The sequence below is a fragment of the Mastigoproctus giganteus genome, chromosome 9 (assembly GCF_048544385.1).
Source record: "Mastigoproctus giganteus isolate SK-2022 chromosome 9, ASM4854438v1, whole genome shotgun sequence".
NCBI lineage: Eukaryota > Metazoa > Arthropoda > Arachnida > Uropygi > Thelyphonidae > Mastigoproctus > Mastigoproctus giganteus.
Window position 1 is genome coordinate 91,736,861 of NC_143583.1, and position 16,650 is coordinate 91,753,510.

At 38.1% G+C, this 16,650-nt stretch overlaps 1 protein-coding gene across 2 annotated transcripts in view; it reads right to left on the reverse strand.

Annotated features, from left to right (window-relative positions):
- The window catches only part of Med (Smad/Smad4 homolog Medea), a 235,207-nt gene that overhangs the window by 195,422 nt on the left and 23,135 nt on the right, over positions 1–16,650 (reverse strand). For both annotated transcript variants that reach the window (XM_090381912.1, XM_090381911.1), the window contains exon 2: positions 10,030–10,169. The gene's annotated coding sequence lies outside the window, so the exon portion shown is untranslated. The remainder of the gene's footprint in view (positions 1–10,029; positions 10,170–16,650) is intronic.

Genomic DNA, 16,650 nt, shown 5'->3' on the forward strand with positions numbered 1-16,650 from the left:
AACCACTCTTACTGGAAAGGTTTCTATTTCACCACATACACTTCCTAGACTCATAATGGTCTCTTCACACACATATACTGAACAGCCCCAATAGAGTCATATGAGATTCTCTTTCTTCCCCATGACCACCATATAATACCCCTTAAGACTCTACCATAAGCCCTTGCTAAATCAATAAAGATCATATACATATCAGTCCTTCCCTCTAAATTCCTTCACCAAGTGCCGCAGTATAAAAATTGCCTAAATAGTCAACTATACTAGTATAAAACCATACTGACTTACCAAGATTTCCGATCCCTGCCTTAACCATCACTCTATAATTCTCTCTAGAACTCTACTGCATGTCACATAAGCTTAATTAGTGAGTAGTAGCTACAACTCTGAACATCCTCTTTATATTTTTATAAATAGGAACCACTGTACTCTTCTTCCATTCAACTCCTTCCCGTGTTCAGTATCTTGTTAAACAGCCTATCAAAACTAATCTCTTTTTTCCCACTACTGTCTATACTTCACCTGGAGACAAACAGCTTTTTCTTGGTCTCCAAAAACTTGTTCAATCAAACCCATATTAGATGCATACTCACTGATTAGTTCTTGTGTTGCTTCTCCATTCAACAAGTGCTGAACGTAATTGTTTCAACTGCTTACGAGGTGTGGCTATTAAATAACAAGACTGCACGTGCAGTCACTACACACCAAGCACCAAGTTTAAAACAGAGGCACACCAGTTGACCTTGAATCTTTCCCTAGTTGCCTGCCAAGTCATATTCCCACATACTCAATCAGTTTATAGTGAGGCAGGTTCTCATTACCTTTTGGACTGGGTACGACTCCACCACCTCACAATATCACCCACAAAATCTCAATCTACCTTGCTAAAAGGCTCCCTGGCCCCAACAAGACCACCACAGATCAAGATCCATGGCATTACAGTCAAATTTTTCATGGAACTAAAGCACCTAGGTATAATAATAGATAAGAACCTATCCTTCCCCCACACCTGAACTATATACAAAGAAAGATCAGGACCTACATGGCAATGGTGGCCAGAGTGACCCACCGAGACTGGGGTTGAAAAAAAAAATGCACGCTGGCTCTCTTTTATAAAGCCGTATTCATTCCCGCAATCACTTACAACTCTGGGGCATGGTTTCACAAGGCCTCCAATCGTAGTCAATAAGACAAAATTGGAGTCCATTCACAGGGCAATTCTTCTTAACATGACCAGGGCATGTAACATGGTTAGCACACATGCACTGCAGGTACTGGCAGGGGTGCTACCCCTTGACCTAGAGGTCACGCATGTTGGAATGCTCTACACTACCAACTCAGCAGGGACAAACCCGCTACCTATATCGACCATACGACAGATCCATTAATCAACAGACCCAGCGAGAAAAGAAGACTTCTGACCTACCGACAACAAATTTGGCAGGAAAGGTGGACAACCTCCACCAAAGGAGAAATAACTCCAAAATTTATACAGGGGATCAGCAGAGTATTTCCCCAGTTCCCGACCTGGTTTTCACCAGGACTACAAACTACCTAGCTTCTAACTGGACATGGCGCCATCAGCAGCAAACTCACCATGCTAGGCATCGAAAACAACCCCCTATGTGCATGTGGCTCCCAAGAAACCTGGGACCACTTGACATTAGACTGCCATCTGTACAAAGATCTCCGGGCCCTACTCATCACTCAGCTCCAGTACAATCCCGGGAACCAGGAACACTGCCTACTTGATGATGAACTGAACTACAAACCATTCACAAAGTTTGCCCAAGACTTGTTCACAAGGTGCAGAACCCTACCACAACCAAGAAACTTGGCAACCACTTAGCGTGACCAGAACAACCTCATCACTATGAACCCTGAATTGAACCTAAGCCTGAGCAGCCCTGGCCGGACACCTTGTTATTTGGTTTTTTTTTTTAGGAGCATTAGCAACTAAGGCCATATTGCTCCGGGATATGCAGTGGTCATTCCCTGACCTTTCCGCATCCTCCGTATTTGGTGGTGACGGGCTCGAACCCCGGTCTAATCAAGAAGCGTGTGATATGCACTGCTGCTCCTTCCCACCTGGCTACGGAGGCACCTCGGACACCTTGTGAAAACCAAGACTTTGAATGCAGCTAAGCTGCCACCTCGCCAGTTGGCGATCTGGGTAGGGCACCTAGCCTCACCCACTTTCTTTCCTTATCCTGGTCGGGGGAGGGGAGGGGATGATCTGTTGTCTCCTTCCTTCCCCCCACTTTCTCCTGGTGAGGCATGGGCATGCCCCACTGGAAATCATTGGAGTCTTCTTCTCTTTCATCTCCATACCTCTGACTTTTCCCCCCCAGCCTTCAGTCTCTCTCCCCTACTCTGTCTGTACACTAGCGCACATCCCACATGTCCAAATTTAAATTTGACAAAATTAAACCGCACTCACCAGGCTTTTCCATTTCTAGCGTTATCTCCCCAATTTTTTCTTTTTTTAGGCCCTAGCCACTGAAATCTCAGGAAATTAGGTGGCAGGGCCTGCCAGAGTAAAACAAATTACTGGTGTACTTGGTCTGCTTCCACAGGGCTTAGTGTGGGCAATACTGGGACCCACCAGGGTCCCAGCGGTTAAATGGCCAGAAGAACAATAGTACATGGCATTACACACCACAATATCCATACACTTAAATCTCTGGCCTGTACAGTGTACTGTATCACACAACAATGTAAACTACGTGCAGAAGGGACCACTTGACATTAGACTGCCATCTGTACAAAGATCGAACCCCTGGTGCCGTTAGACCTTAAACACACTATACCTTTTGGTTTTGTAGTTTGTCGGAAAAATGACAGACAAAAGAATCAAACTTAAATTTTTAACAAAACTAAAAAAAAAAAAACACCAACTGAAAGTTAAGAGTTGCTATATCAAGTTTATTGGGAAGAAACTAGGTCAAGAGCTCACGTGTTTGGACAGCATAAAAGACTTTTAGAAGGAAGAAAATATGTGGAAGACTTTGAACAACCACTGTCCAGTATCCAAGAAAACTGATGAAGATGTGGACCGGGTAAGGACGTCGATTAGAAGTGATTGTTGTTTAAGCATTTAGAATGGTTGCATCAGAACTCAATATGGACAAAGAAACAGTCATATAAATTTCAACTGAAAATTTAGGCATGAGAAAAGTGTGCACCAAGATGGTGCCAAAAATTTTTAATGAAGATCAAAGAATGAAAAAATTCCAAGTTTGTGAACCTGTTTTAAAAAAAAATTGAAGAAGATCCAGACTTTTTGAGTACTGTAATTACTTGCAACGAAAGTTGGCTATTCCAGTATGACCAAGAAACTAAAAACAGTCAATGCAATGGAAGACAAAACAATTCCCCAGACCAAAAGAAAGAAGCAAGAATGTCAAAATCAAAAGTGAAAACCATGCTTCTTGTTTTCTTCAAAATTAAAGATATTATTATGGCTGAATATGTCCCACCAAATCAGACTGTCAGTTAAACACACTATATTGAATTTCTGAAGGGTTCATGAAAAAAATTTGAAGAGACCAGAATTGTGGAAGGATGGTTAGATGCACCATCAAGATAATGCTCCAGCACATAATGCACCATTTTTCTGGGAATTTTCTCCCGACATCCTCCCTCAAACACCTTAGGGGCCCCAATGTAGATCTGGTGATTTACAGTTTGGCCCAGAGGAAGAAACTTCTGATGAACAATTCCTTCACTAGCAAAGAAAACAACCAGCATGCTCTTGATGTTTATCTGACCCGCCTTGCCCTTTTTGGACTTTTCCATTGGAAGGACTGCCATTCTGTTTCTGGGTCATAATCGTAAACCCACCTTCCATAACCTTGGAAAGGAATATCATGGCCTGTTTTCTAACTTGGAAAGGAAGTTTACATCCTTTCTGGCCTGTGCTTGCAGATTCCTGCGCACCAAAAGCTGCTTCTGTTTCTATTTGTCACCCAGCAAATGGGGAAAAATTTTGCAGCAATCTACCTCATATTTAAAAGTTTAGTTAAAATATGTTCGCATATACCATACTATAGGCCTAAAATATCAAAAGTATTGTTAATCATAAGCTGTCAGTCTTCATGGATGACACAATGAACCTTTTCAACATATTCATCAGTCCAACTTAATGGACAACCCGAATGCTCAAAATCCTCAACCAAAGTCTGGCTGTCTTAGAAACATGAATACCATTGAAAACCAATTGCACACAAAAGCACAAAGTTCTACTGGCATGAAACTTGCACACTAATTCACAATGAACTAGTTCAGCGGTGTCTAACAGTACACTGCTACATGCGGTTATTGCCCTATGCGGCGAGTCTGGAAACTTTTGATTTGCACTCCGTGTGTACACAAGCAGCAAACTCTAAAATCCAGCAACCTCAGCAATTGAGAGATGCCGGATTTTAGACAGGGATACTTAGTGATTGAGCAGTTTGGAGAAGCACATTTCATTGAAGATTAAGCACTAACAACTGAACTTATCTGTAAACATAATAATGAAAGAAGTGCTAATAATTAAAATATAAACAATTCAGTTTGTAAAATATAAACAAAGTCAGAGCAAATGTCATTTACTGTAATATCAATTTTGAATGCAATTTTACCTCAGAGAGAATATGAATAAATGTGATTCGGAGAAAAAAAATACTTTTGCATTGGAGGATAAAAAAATGTATTCTTCTTAAGAAATAACCATAATAAGCTCTGTGCAATCTTTATCTATTTACGTGACATTCTTATTCCGTTAATGTATACAGAATTTTTCATTCAATGCTATTACATGCAAGAAATCATTCAATTTCTTGCATGTAATAGCAAAGATATCAAATTTGTTTTTGCTAATATTATAATTAGCATATTAGCATTAGTAGAGGTATACAATGCAAGAAAGCAAGCTTATGCAGCATCAGCCAAAAAAAAAAAAAAAAAAAACCCTCCCATTTCATCCCTCCATTCGTTCCAAATGTCTATCCGGCTCAGCCTTAAAATTTATTTAGGCTATCAACTTCCAAAACAAAAGATGGAAGTCTGTTCCATCAATCAACCATCTGCTGACTAAAGGCAAACTTCCGCACATCTATCCTACAACTGTCTTTCCTCAATTTGAATCTATGCCCCCTCAGATTCTTAATCTGAGCAAAAGGAAGAATCCCATCAGCATTCAGCTTATTCAACCCATTCAAGGCCTTATACACCTCACATGTGCCTACTCTTCAGGTGCTGCAATTTGCAGAATTTAAGCCTTTCTTGGTAAGCACATCCCTTTGTTCCCCTCACAAATCTTATTGCCCTTCTTTGTACTCGTTCTAGCAACTCTACATCCTTCCTAAAATGAGGCCTCCAGACCTGTACATAGTACTCGAGGTGTGGCCTGACCATTGCCTTGTACAACGGGATAATCACCTCCCTGTCCATGCTAGCAAAATTCCTATATCACTGACAAGACTCCATGACCTGCCCTGGCAGCCTGTCTGCACTGCTTGCAAACTTCATATCTGACTGCACAATTATTCCCAGGTCTTTTTCACTTTCCACTTCTCTGAGTGTAGTACCACACAGTTGCTATGTTTCTCTTGGGTTATAGCTACCCATATGCAGTACTTAGCATTTGTTAATGTTAAACTTCAGTTGCCACTTCTCAGCCCATTTGCCCAACTTGTCCAGATCCAGTTGCAGTAGCATACTCTCGCTAACAACCCTGCCAACCTTTGTATCGTCCACAAACTTGAACATTAATCCTGATATACCTTCATCAATATCACTGATGAATACACAAAATAACAATGGGCCCACCACCGAACCCTGGGGAATTCCACTAATAACATTTGTCCATGAAGAGCAGTGTCCATTGATTACCACTCTCTGTCGTCTCCCACTCAACCACCCCTTTATCCAATGTAGCAACTTACCCTTAATGCCATACCTCTCCAATTTGTACAGCAGTCTTCCATGTGCAACGGCATCAAAAACTTTCCTGAAATCCAAGTATATGATATCAAAATTATTTTTGACATTCAGTTCCTTTGTGACCACATCATAGTATCCAATCAGATTGGTCAGACAAGACCCCCCCCTTTAAGAAACCCATGCTGTGTCTTAACTATTACTGCAGTCTTATCTAGATGATGCTTCTTTAACCAGTGACTCCATTATTTTCCCCAGAACACAAGTTAAACTAACAGGTCTATAGTTACTTGTGTCACCTTTTGAACTCCCTTTGTGAATTGGTCATACATTTGCACACCCCCAGTTCATGGGGACCTCCCCTGAGTCCAAGGAAGCTCTCATAATTATGGCTAAGAGTTTGCTTACTTCCTTTAATATAACATATGAGAGAGAAAAACAACAATTGGCCTCAAATCCTCATTAGGTCCTCTTCCATAGCACCAGTACAGAGTGAGTGACCTTGGGCTGCTTGTTGTTTTTCTCCCTACTTGAGTCATACAGTCGACAACTGTATGGCTAGTTATAATAGCAGAAAAAATGGATAATGTTATCAATTTTACAAGTCCCAATCAGACATATACTAACACATCAAAAGAAAGTGACATTTATTGTAATTAAAGCTTCAGTTTTTATCACTTATTGCAGTTTATGCATGTGCAGCAGAAGTGATTATGAAACATTTGAAATTGTTCTTGAGCGCTGACACACTGTGTGGCTAGTTATTACTATGTTGCTTTGTACATTTGGTACCATTATTCTATGAAAGAAAGTACTGTATCTGTATTTACCAAATGGACTGTTTTATAGTACAGCATTAGCCATTTCTAATTATTGATTTTAATATTTTCTTTATTTGTTTTTAATGGTTTTGCATGGATTTCCAGAAACATTATGACAGTTTCATTTTTATTGATGACTTCCTTGAAGAAATAGTAGACAGTTGAATTAAAGTATTTTATATTATTTGATTTCAATGTTTTATTTCTGTCCACACCCACCTTTTTAGGTATACATTTTTGCTTTGAATCAAAAAACAATGCTGAATAGCTGCATTCTTATCTGATTAGTCATTGTTATCACTTAAGCTGTATCTCAAAGTGATCACAATAAGCAGTACCCGCTGTACTTCAGAAAAAAACATGTAGAACGAATTCTGACTTGCAACAAGAAATGGGTAATCATTCAACAGAAAAGCAAGTCGTCACGTGTTAAGCCAACTTTTATGCATGAATTGCAAACACTTTGTTTTGCATCTTCCATATTGCCTATTTATTCCTCCAAGCAGTGCGTGACAACAAGCAATATCTAGTGATCTTGTTACAATATAAGGTAAATTTATGTCCTTAAAACTTTTTGCATACAAAAACAAATTTGTTCTGGCTGAACATATCAGAATGGTGTTCTGGAGCATTTCTTCAAAATTAATATTTTTCATAGTCTTTTTTGCACTTTATGTTGTCAAGGTATTTCATTTAGAAATATCATTTTCCTTACCATATATATATATATATACTACATTAACATCATATTAGCAAATCTGCAAAATACAGAGGAAGTTACCTGCTGACTTGAAAATCCAGTAGAATAATCAACATATGCATTCCTAAACACTTTAAAAAAATGCCTACTACTTTTTATCACTTTGTATTGTTCGTATTAGATATAAAGAATGGATTCCTATGCTTGCAAACAGTAAACTCATTATTCACGAGCATAATAACATGATCACTGAAACTTCTATTTCAACTACAGCACACATGCTATGTAAAAATAATTGAAGTCATTCGAATGTAGTTTTGAAGCATTTACTGATAAACACATATCAATCATAATTTCAATATTCAGCAGGCATTAGTGGTGTTTGGGGTGGCCCTACCAAAACCTGTCTCAAGCTTCTGGAATCCATGCAAGACAGCAGTCAGGTTAATTAATGATCCATCTCTTACAATGTCTCTCTACTCTTTCTCATACACTGAATATTTATGAGATTGAGATTGGAGAAACACAAAATTCTAATGCATCCCTCTTTTACAGATACCTCAATGAGAACTGTTCTTCTGAATAATAGATGATAGTTCATCTATTATTCTTCCATTCTCTTCCAAACATGTGCTGCAACCAGTCAGCATCCATTCACTGTCCAAATCCAAACTCATAGAATCAACTTTTCCTCATCCATCCCTTCAACTTCCAGTTTCTGGAACAACCTGAAAATTACAATCTACAAAAATTCAAGACTAATGTCAACAAGTATCAACAAGTAACTGAGCATTAAGTTTATTATTATTTCAAAATGTAAAAGTAATATCAGAGAAGAATAAAATGTGAAATTGTTAGAAAAGAGCCCAAATGCTCAAGCACCTGTACAGAGTGATAATAATGAAGATAGGGAAACTGCTCAATTTTTCTTTGAATGGCAAAGGACATATAATTAGCTATAAAACATCCCCCAATTATAAAATACAATGTGCTAAATTCTGACACTAACAGATGGATATCCATCACTATCTGACACTAAAATTTCAGATAGTGATGGATATCAACAAAAAGAATACAAGAAAATCTTGCAAAGGCAATTGTAAGACCACATTTGGAGTAATGTGTTCAAGCATGGAGACCTCATCTGAAAAAAAAAAAAAAAAATACAATGAGCTTCTTGAAAGTGTCCAAAAATGGGCAAAGGTATTGATGAAGGTATATCAGGCTTAATGTCCAAGTTTGCAGATGATACAAAGGTTGGCAGTGTTGGTTAATGATAGTAATGACAGTATACTACTGCAGCAGGATCTAGAAAAGTTGGGCAGATAGGCTGAAAATGGCAACTGAAGTTTAACATTGACAAATGCAAAGTACTGCATATAGGTAGCAATAACCCCAGAGAAACATACCAACTGTGTGGTACTACACTCTGAGTAGTAGAGAATGAAAAATACCTAGGGGTAATTGTGCAGTCAGATATGAAGTTTTCTGAGCAGTGCAGACAGGATGCCAGAGCAGGTCATGGGGTCTTGTTGATGATATACAGGAGTTTTGCCTAGTAAGGAAAAGGAGGTAATTATCCCTTTGTATAAGATAATGGTCAGGCCACACCTTAAGTACTACATACAGTTCTGAGGCCTTATTTTAGGAAGAATGTAGAGCTGCTGGAACTGGTGCAGATAAGGGAAACCAGATTGGTGAGGGAAACAAGGGATACTCTTAGCAAGAAAGGCTTCACTTCTGCAAACTGCAGGATCTGGAGACTAGGCACCTGTGAGGTGGTCTCATTGAGGTGTATAAGATCTTGAACTGTTTGAGCAGGCTCAATGCTGATGGGATTCTTCCTCTTGTTCAGATTACAAACCCGAGCGGGCATAAATTCAAATTGAGAAAAAACAGTTGTAGAACAGATGTGCGGAAATTTACCTTTAGTCAGCGGGTATTTGTTTGCTGGAACAAACTTCCATCTGTTGTTGTGGAAGTTTATAGCTTGAATAAATTCAAGAAACAACTAGCCAAAGTTTTGGAGCAAATGGATGGGTGAAATAGGAAGGGGTTTTTTTTGGCTGATGCTGTATAAACTTGCTTTCTTGCATCATATGCCTCTGCTAATGGTAATGCTAATTTGTATGGTGAGATTGGTAAATGGGTGACCATATCAGGAAAGATTCCAAATATGTGGACTCCAGAGCTTAGCAACCAGATGCCAAGATGCCACAGAGGTGACCTGATTGAAGTTTATAAGGCTCTGAGTGGAGTTAGTAAAATAAACAAAGACAGGTTGAATAAATTCAAAGTTTAACTGGATAGTTACCTAAGTGAGGAGGGAAGCAAATAATTTGTATTTTCTTATCTACTCTTTTTTTTTTTTTTCCCCTGGCAGGTGCAGCAAAAGTTTCTGGCTTCCTTGCACTGTATGGCTATTACTATAAACCTATAGTCACCTTTTAAATTACTGTTTAGAAAAGCAATTATGTTATTGTAACAATATGTTACAATAACAGAAATAATCATTATTATATAAAACAATAACATTAATTTAAAAAATATATATACAGTACTACTAATTCATTTATATACAGTTACCTTGACTAGAATGAGCATTAAGCCATGTAGCTGAGTTTGTGGGAGTCTCAGTGTTTCCTAAATACAGAACTTGCCACCCATGACACAGATCAGAACTCATATATAGGCTGTACATCGATTGAAACTTTAAGCTTCATGAACTTAAGAGGAATAAAAGAAAAGTGTTTCTTTTGGAATTAAAAATTTTGTCTTACTAAAAATTTAGGACAGTCTACTTACACTACAAATAATTGTCTGGACTCAAAACAAAATGTCCCACAATGTATTAGAAACATTCACAAACAATGGAAGCTGGGTATGTAATTTTCACTAAGAAAAGATTAACTATAAAAATTTATTATTTTATTTATTTTTCCCAAACAAATATGAAAAATATAAACAAAATAATAAAATTTCCCATATTATCATATTTATTTATACACAATACTAATAACCAAATCAGGGTTACCACTGATAACACTAATGTGGTTGTTGGGTTTTTTTTTGGCATATCAACTATTTAGTCATAGCATAGAAACTCTAAATATGTAGAGAGTACATACTGACAAGTATTTGGAGTATATTGTGGTATCTGTTATTTTAGTTTTTTTGGTATTTCATATTAGGTTTGATTTGACTTTGGGTTTACTGGCACAACAGCAAGCAACCTAGGCTATAATGTGCCAACCATGGCATGTTAGGTATAAAAGGTATATAAGTATCACTTGGGTATAAAAGATACTATATATAATATCATTTTGTATATATAACGTTAATGATCATATTTCAGTTGAACTTTATAATAAACAAGACTCTTTCAACTTTCAAGTTGCTAATCATCCCACAGGTTTTCCAATATTTCTAATAACACCCACTGTAACATAATTATTTTCCAATGTTAACACATTGAAAATTGGAATTGTTACTATATGTTGTAAATTGTAATATTGTAGTTGCTACAACTACAATATTACAATTTCCTTAAAAAACATTTTTTTAAACTTATTGACAATTCTTTTCCTTTATGTTATTTAAAATATCATTTTCATAAAGATCTTAACATAAACAACTATAAAAACTTTTTTTTCCCCAAAATCCTTTAACTTACTTCAGATTTCTCAGTAAAATCATTTGGTTTTGTGTGTTCTGGCTTAATTTGTAACTTTATTTATAAATTTATTTCAGATACATAACACTTCCACATTATGTCTGCTTCAGTTTATGTTGTTGTCTCACATTATATCTACTTCATTATTTATCACTTCTGTTTCTTTGTTTTTCTTTTGTTCTATATATCACTATACAGGGTGTCTCAAAAATATTGGTACAAACGTTTAGGGGAGGTAGGTAACATCTAAGGGAACGTGAATCACATATGAATCCATAACCGGAAACGTCACCGTAAGTCGGTACACGGCGCTGTTCATCAGTTCGCGAGAGGGAAAATTTGTAGTCGCCGGCCGCACGAAGAGCATGCATCGATATATGAACTGTGAGCTGGCAGACATGCACCTAGTGTATGGATTAGCAGAGGGCCCACATGGTGTGCGCCCCCATGCGGCACAACATCGTTTTGCAATAAATGTGTGGACAGGTATGGTCGGTGACTGCTTAGTCGGCCCATAACTGTTACCATCCCGCATGAACTCCACTAAATATCAGACTTTCTTGAATAAGTTCTACCAGGGTTACTTGATGATGTTCCAGCAAATGTGAGACACAACATTTGGTTTCAACATGACAGGGCGCCTGCCCATTATGGAAGGTGTGTTCGTGACCATTTGAACAGGCATTTTGGGCATCGATGGATTGGCCGGGGTGGACCCGTTGCCTGGCCCCCACGCTCACCTGATTTATCGAGCCTTGATTTCTTTCTGTGGGGGGGGGGGGCCCTCAAATCTATCTTGTATGAATCGCCTGTGGAGATGGAAATGGATCTAGTGGCGAGACTCGTCTGCACTGCTGCTACTGTCAAAGAAACTCCAGGTGTGTTCGACCGTGTTCGCCAATCCATACTGCGTCGGAGTCACACACGCATTGCGTCTCATGGTGGAACCTTCGAGCATCTGTTGTAACATCATGAAATGCATCCATCTTGTACTCCATTGTTAATATTATGTCAAATAAATGTTTGCCACTAATTACTGTCTTGTGTCATTTCTGCTTCTTGTGCCTCTGCTACTACTTTCCCATGACGTTTCCGGTTATGGGTTCCTATGCGATTCACATTCCTTTAGATGTTACCTACCTCCCCTAAACGTTTGTACCAATATTTTTGAGACACCCTGTATATCTAATTTTTTACTCTGGGCTCGTACATTATGTATATAACATACAGTGTACAGTTTATGACTACATTTAGTATGATGTTTCTATATGATGTGTGCATTTCTCTTATTTTTCTGTTTATGTTGTGCTTTTTTTTCTGACCAACAGATGGCACTATATATCATTTACTCTTCGAAATTTCTAGATTCTGGTATAAAAAATTTACAAGAAAAATAGCTGTGTATTTTTGTAACATCATTATTTTATATATACCTATCTCTGCAATGTAAGTTTATTTTCCTCATTTTTACCTTAAGTTGATATTTATTGCTCTTCTTTTCTAAAGTATAAACCCATTGGTCTAAAAAATTCCTTTTCAGTTATTATTTGGCTATTTAGCTACATCCCTATATGCCTTTGGCTACTTAGCTATATCCCTGAATCTCTATTTACTCAGGCTGTTTCTTCCATTTTGCTTCACACCTTTTCACTCTACCTTCTATGCTTTTTAATTATGTAGCTTATTCTTATGCCTTAAACTCCCATATGTAATATCATTCTTTACTTAACTCTCATTGCTTGAGATGACTCTAAATCTCCTTCTCTTCCAAAAAATATATATATATATTTGGTGATATTTCACGTTTTTCGGAACTGGTACCTTCGAGGGGGGTACCGCTAAATCATATTATAATTGGCATTATTTTAAATTTTATGTCGGTTTTATTAATTGGATTTAAAGTGCTAAATTATATAGGGGATTATCGGCTACTGTTTATGTCTTATTACCTTTACTTCCCCCTCCCTGTTTGGTTTATTTTATTTTACGTTATTTTTATGTTAGTTTTTCGCTCTACATTTTTTGCCATACTACTGGCTTATGTTTTATTTTGAAACATCGGATATATATATAAAACTAGGTTATGTTTTTTTACACACACACACACACACACACACATATATATAAATATATATACACACCAATGAGCCAAAACATTGATCACCTATCTAATATGATGTTGGTCTTCCATGTGCAGCCAAAACAACTCATACACGGTGAGGCATGGATGCTACACGATTTCTAAATGTGTCTTGTGGTATCTGGTACCAACACATAACCAGCAGATCCTTTAACTCCTGTAAGGTCCGTGGTTGAGATAAAGCAGATCGGAGTTGCTGTTCCAAACCACACATGCTCGACAGGATTGATGTCTGAGGAATTTGGAGGCCAGGGCAATACCTGGAAGTCTTCCTCACGTTCGACGAACCAGTCTCGAACAATCCGGGTGGTGTGGCATGGTGCATTATCCTAGTGAATGACGGCACCGCCAGAGGGGAAGACCATTACCATGAAAGGGTGTACCTGGTCAGCAATGTTTAGGTAGGTGGTAGACGTCAGAGTGCCCGGCACATGGATGACTGGACCCAGGGTATCCCAGCAGAAGATCGCCAAAAGTGTGGCACCACCACCGGCTTGTCTTTGTCCCACGGTGCATCCAGGCACTATCACTTCCCCAGGTAAACGACACACACTTACCTGGCCTTCCACATGGTGCAACAGGAAACGTGATTCGTCAGACCAGATGACCTTCTTCCAATCACTCAAGGTCCAGTTTCAATGCTTGCGTGTCCATTGTACGTGCTGTCGCCGGTGAACCATGGTTAGCATGGGCACTCTGAGCGGCCTGCGACTACACAGCCCCATTTTCAGCAGGGTTCGATGTATTGTGATGCATTACTCCTGTCACCAGTATTCCAATTACTGGCTAGTTGTGCCACAGTTGCCCTTCTGTTACCACATACCATCCGGGAGAGCCTTTGCTCACCTCGAGCACCGATGAGTCGTGATTGTCCAACAACTCGCTAACAGTTCGTGGGTTCCCCTCCTCGGACCACTTTCAGGAGGTACTAACCACGGCTGACCGTGAGCATCCCACCAGCCATGCCATTTTGGATATCCTCTGACCCAGCCATCTGGCCATTACAATTTGGCCTTTGTCAAACTCGCTTAAGTCCGCTGCCTTTCCCATCTGAAGAACAAGAGTAACACTGATTAACGGAGCTCAGTATCAGGTGTTTTTTATACCATGTCCCAGAAGGACAAAAAATCTCAGAAGAACAAAAAAAATATACTGGCCACTGTGTCGTCACTAAATTTACTTTCATATTTGAAACAAACAAAGATGAAGAATCGCTCTACTCTTACGGACTTGCATACAGAAGATTTTTATGGTTGGCCTTATCACGGTATATCCCTGATTTTGAAAGCTGTTTATGACTTTATGACTCAACTTTCTAATGACTAGGCCGATAGCTGATAATAAAAAATATGTAGATAGTACAAGGATGCCGTTTGCCGCACACCACCCTTATCATTTTAAACAAATAGGATTACCCGTCAGAGGTCAAAACATTTCATTTACAGTCTTGAAGTGAGTGACACGTACTGTATAAAGTGGTTAGTAAAAAAACCCTCAACTGTACAATGGAAAAATCACTATGTAAACAAAGCACTATTTTGCTTAAAGTTAAAAATGGAGTTGCTTAAAGCAGTAGATGTAGGGCAGGGGTGGCCAACTTAATTTGTGATGCAATCTACTTTTTTTCTTCAAAATGTGCCATGATCTACCATCTCAAGAATTTCATTGCACATGGTTAAAAAAGTTAATCAACACATATTGAAAAATGTTGTTTATAAATTTTAAAATTAAATGCAATTCAGAATTCTTATTTTGAATTCACATGTATTTAAAATTTTAATTTATGTGAAGTTTTTGTCTTCATGTCATCTGTCAAGCTTTCAAAATCGGGGATATGCCGTGATAAGGCCAACCATAAAAATCTTCTGTATGCAAGTCCGTAAGAGTAGAGCGATTCTTCATCTTTGTTTCAAATATGAAAAGGCCAATTCACATAGATATGTGGAACCAAAACAGGAACCAAAACAGGAATTTAAAAGTTCACTGCATTTTTTTACATTTGGGTACTTTTCTCAGCAAACATATTTTCAAAAGTCTTCTTCTGATGATCTGGCTTTTAGGAAGATATTGTTTCGCAATGTAATAATTTCATTTCCAAGTAATATTTTCTCCATTTGAAAAATCTCAGCGACTTTTTTGCAATTTGTTTCGTATCTAAGTCGACATTAAATGGATAAGAAATATATTGACAATGTCTTCAACTGTTTTAAAATCACCGAATCCGATTTTAAATTCACTGTATCTGGTTTCAAAATCACCCACAACTTTCTCAATTTCGGAAACATTTTTCTCACTATTAAATTCAAAAACAGGATATTTTTGCAAATGATCTTGTATATTTGCAAAATGGTTGGATTTTTTTTACCTTTGTGATCCTTAGCCATTGCCAAAAATTGATATTTATATGAAAAAAATACTACTAATCAGTGTGTTGGAGTGCCTTTCTAAATTTCCTTTTTTTTTGGTTATAGCCATGGAAGCATTACAAATCAAATAACAGCATCTTTCTTTCATCATTACAAAAAAGAATTCTAGTTCCCACTCTTGATGAAAATAATACGTGTTGCTCTTTTTCGTAGTGCTCATTTCGTAGTAGCATCAAGATTCATCAAGATTCGTCAAAATCCTTCTGACATCCTTTTGACGGAAGACCACAGGAGGCATTGAATGGCGGGAGGTGTTTTACCAAGATCATTAATACATGAGTTGGAAGAAAAATGGGATGCTAGCTGGTCAGCTTTATCCTTGGCTGAAGTGACAACAGAACCATCTGGTTTGGACAGAGGTGAGAGCACAGATGGGCAAAAGTTGCGGCTAATAGCTTTAGCAAGAGACCAGAATGCTCGGCTACCATTAAGGCAAGAAGCAAGTTTTCTACTCTTAGCCTGTTCAAACTCTAGTTGGGGCTGATTAATAACTACTTTACAATTGTTGTGAACTTCAGCAACAATTGTAAAGCAGGCGTAGTTGGAAAATGAAACTGGAGAATTAGAACCAAGCCAATTACGATATGCAACATTCTTCCCTTGAACAGCCTTAGCACATTTATTGGAAAACCAAAGTTTAGATAAAGGATGAGATTTTAAAGTGGAGTGCGGGATAAAGGATTCCATTCCTGTAAGAATAATTTCACTGACACGATCTGAGCAAACGTTGACATCAGAAGTTTTAAAACAGTAATCCGACCAAGGAAAAGAAGTCTCACAGGTCATCCCATTTTGCATTCTTGTAATGCCAAACAACACGAGGTTGGGAATAGCCACGAGATAAAGGTTCCATTGGAGAAAAGACAATCACCAAGTTGTGATCTGAAGTGCCTAAAGAACCTCTCACTTCGACCGTGTACTTAGAAGGGTTGTTTGTGAGAAAAAGATCAAATGTATTGGCTGTATGA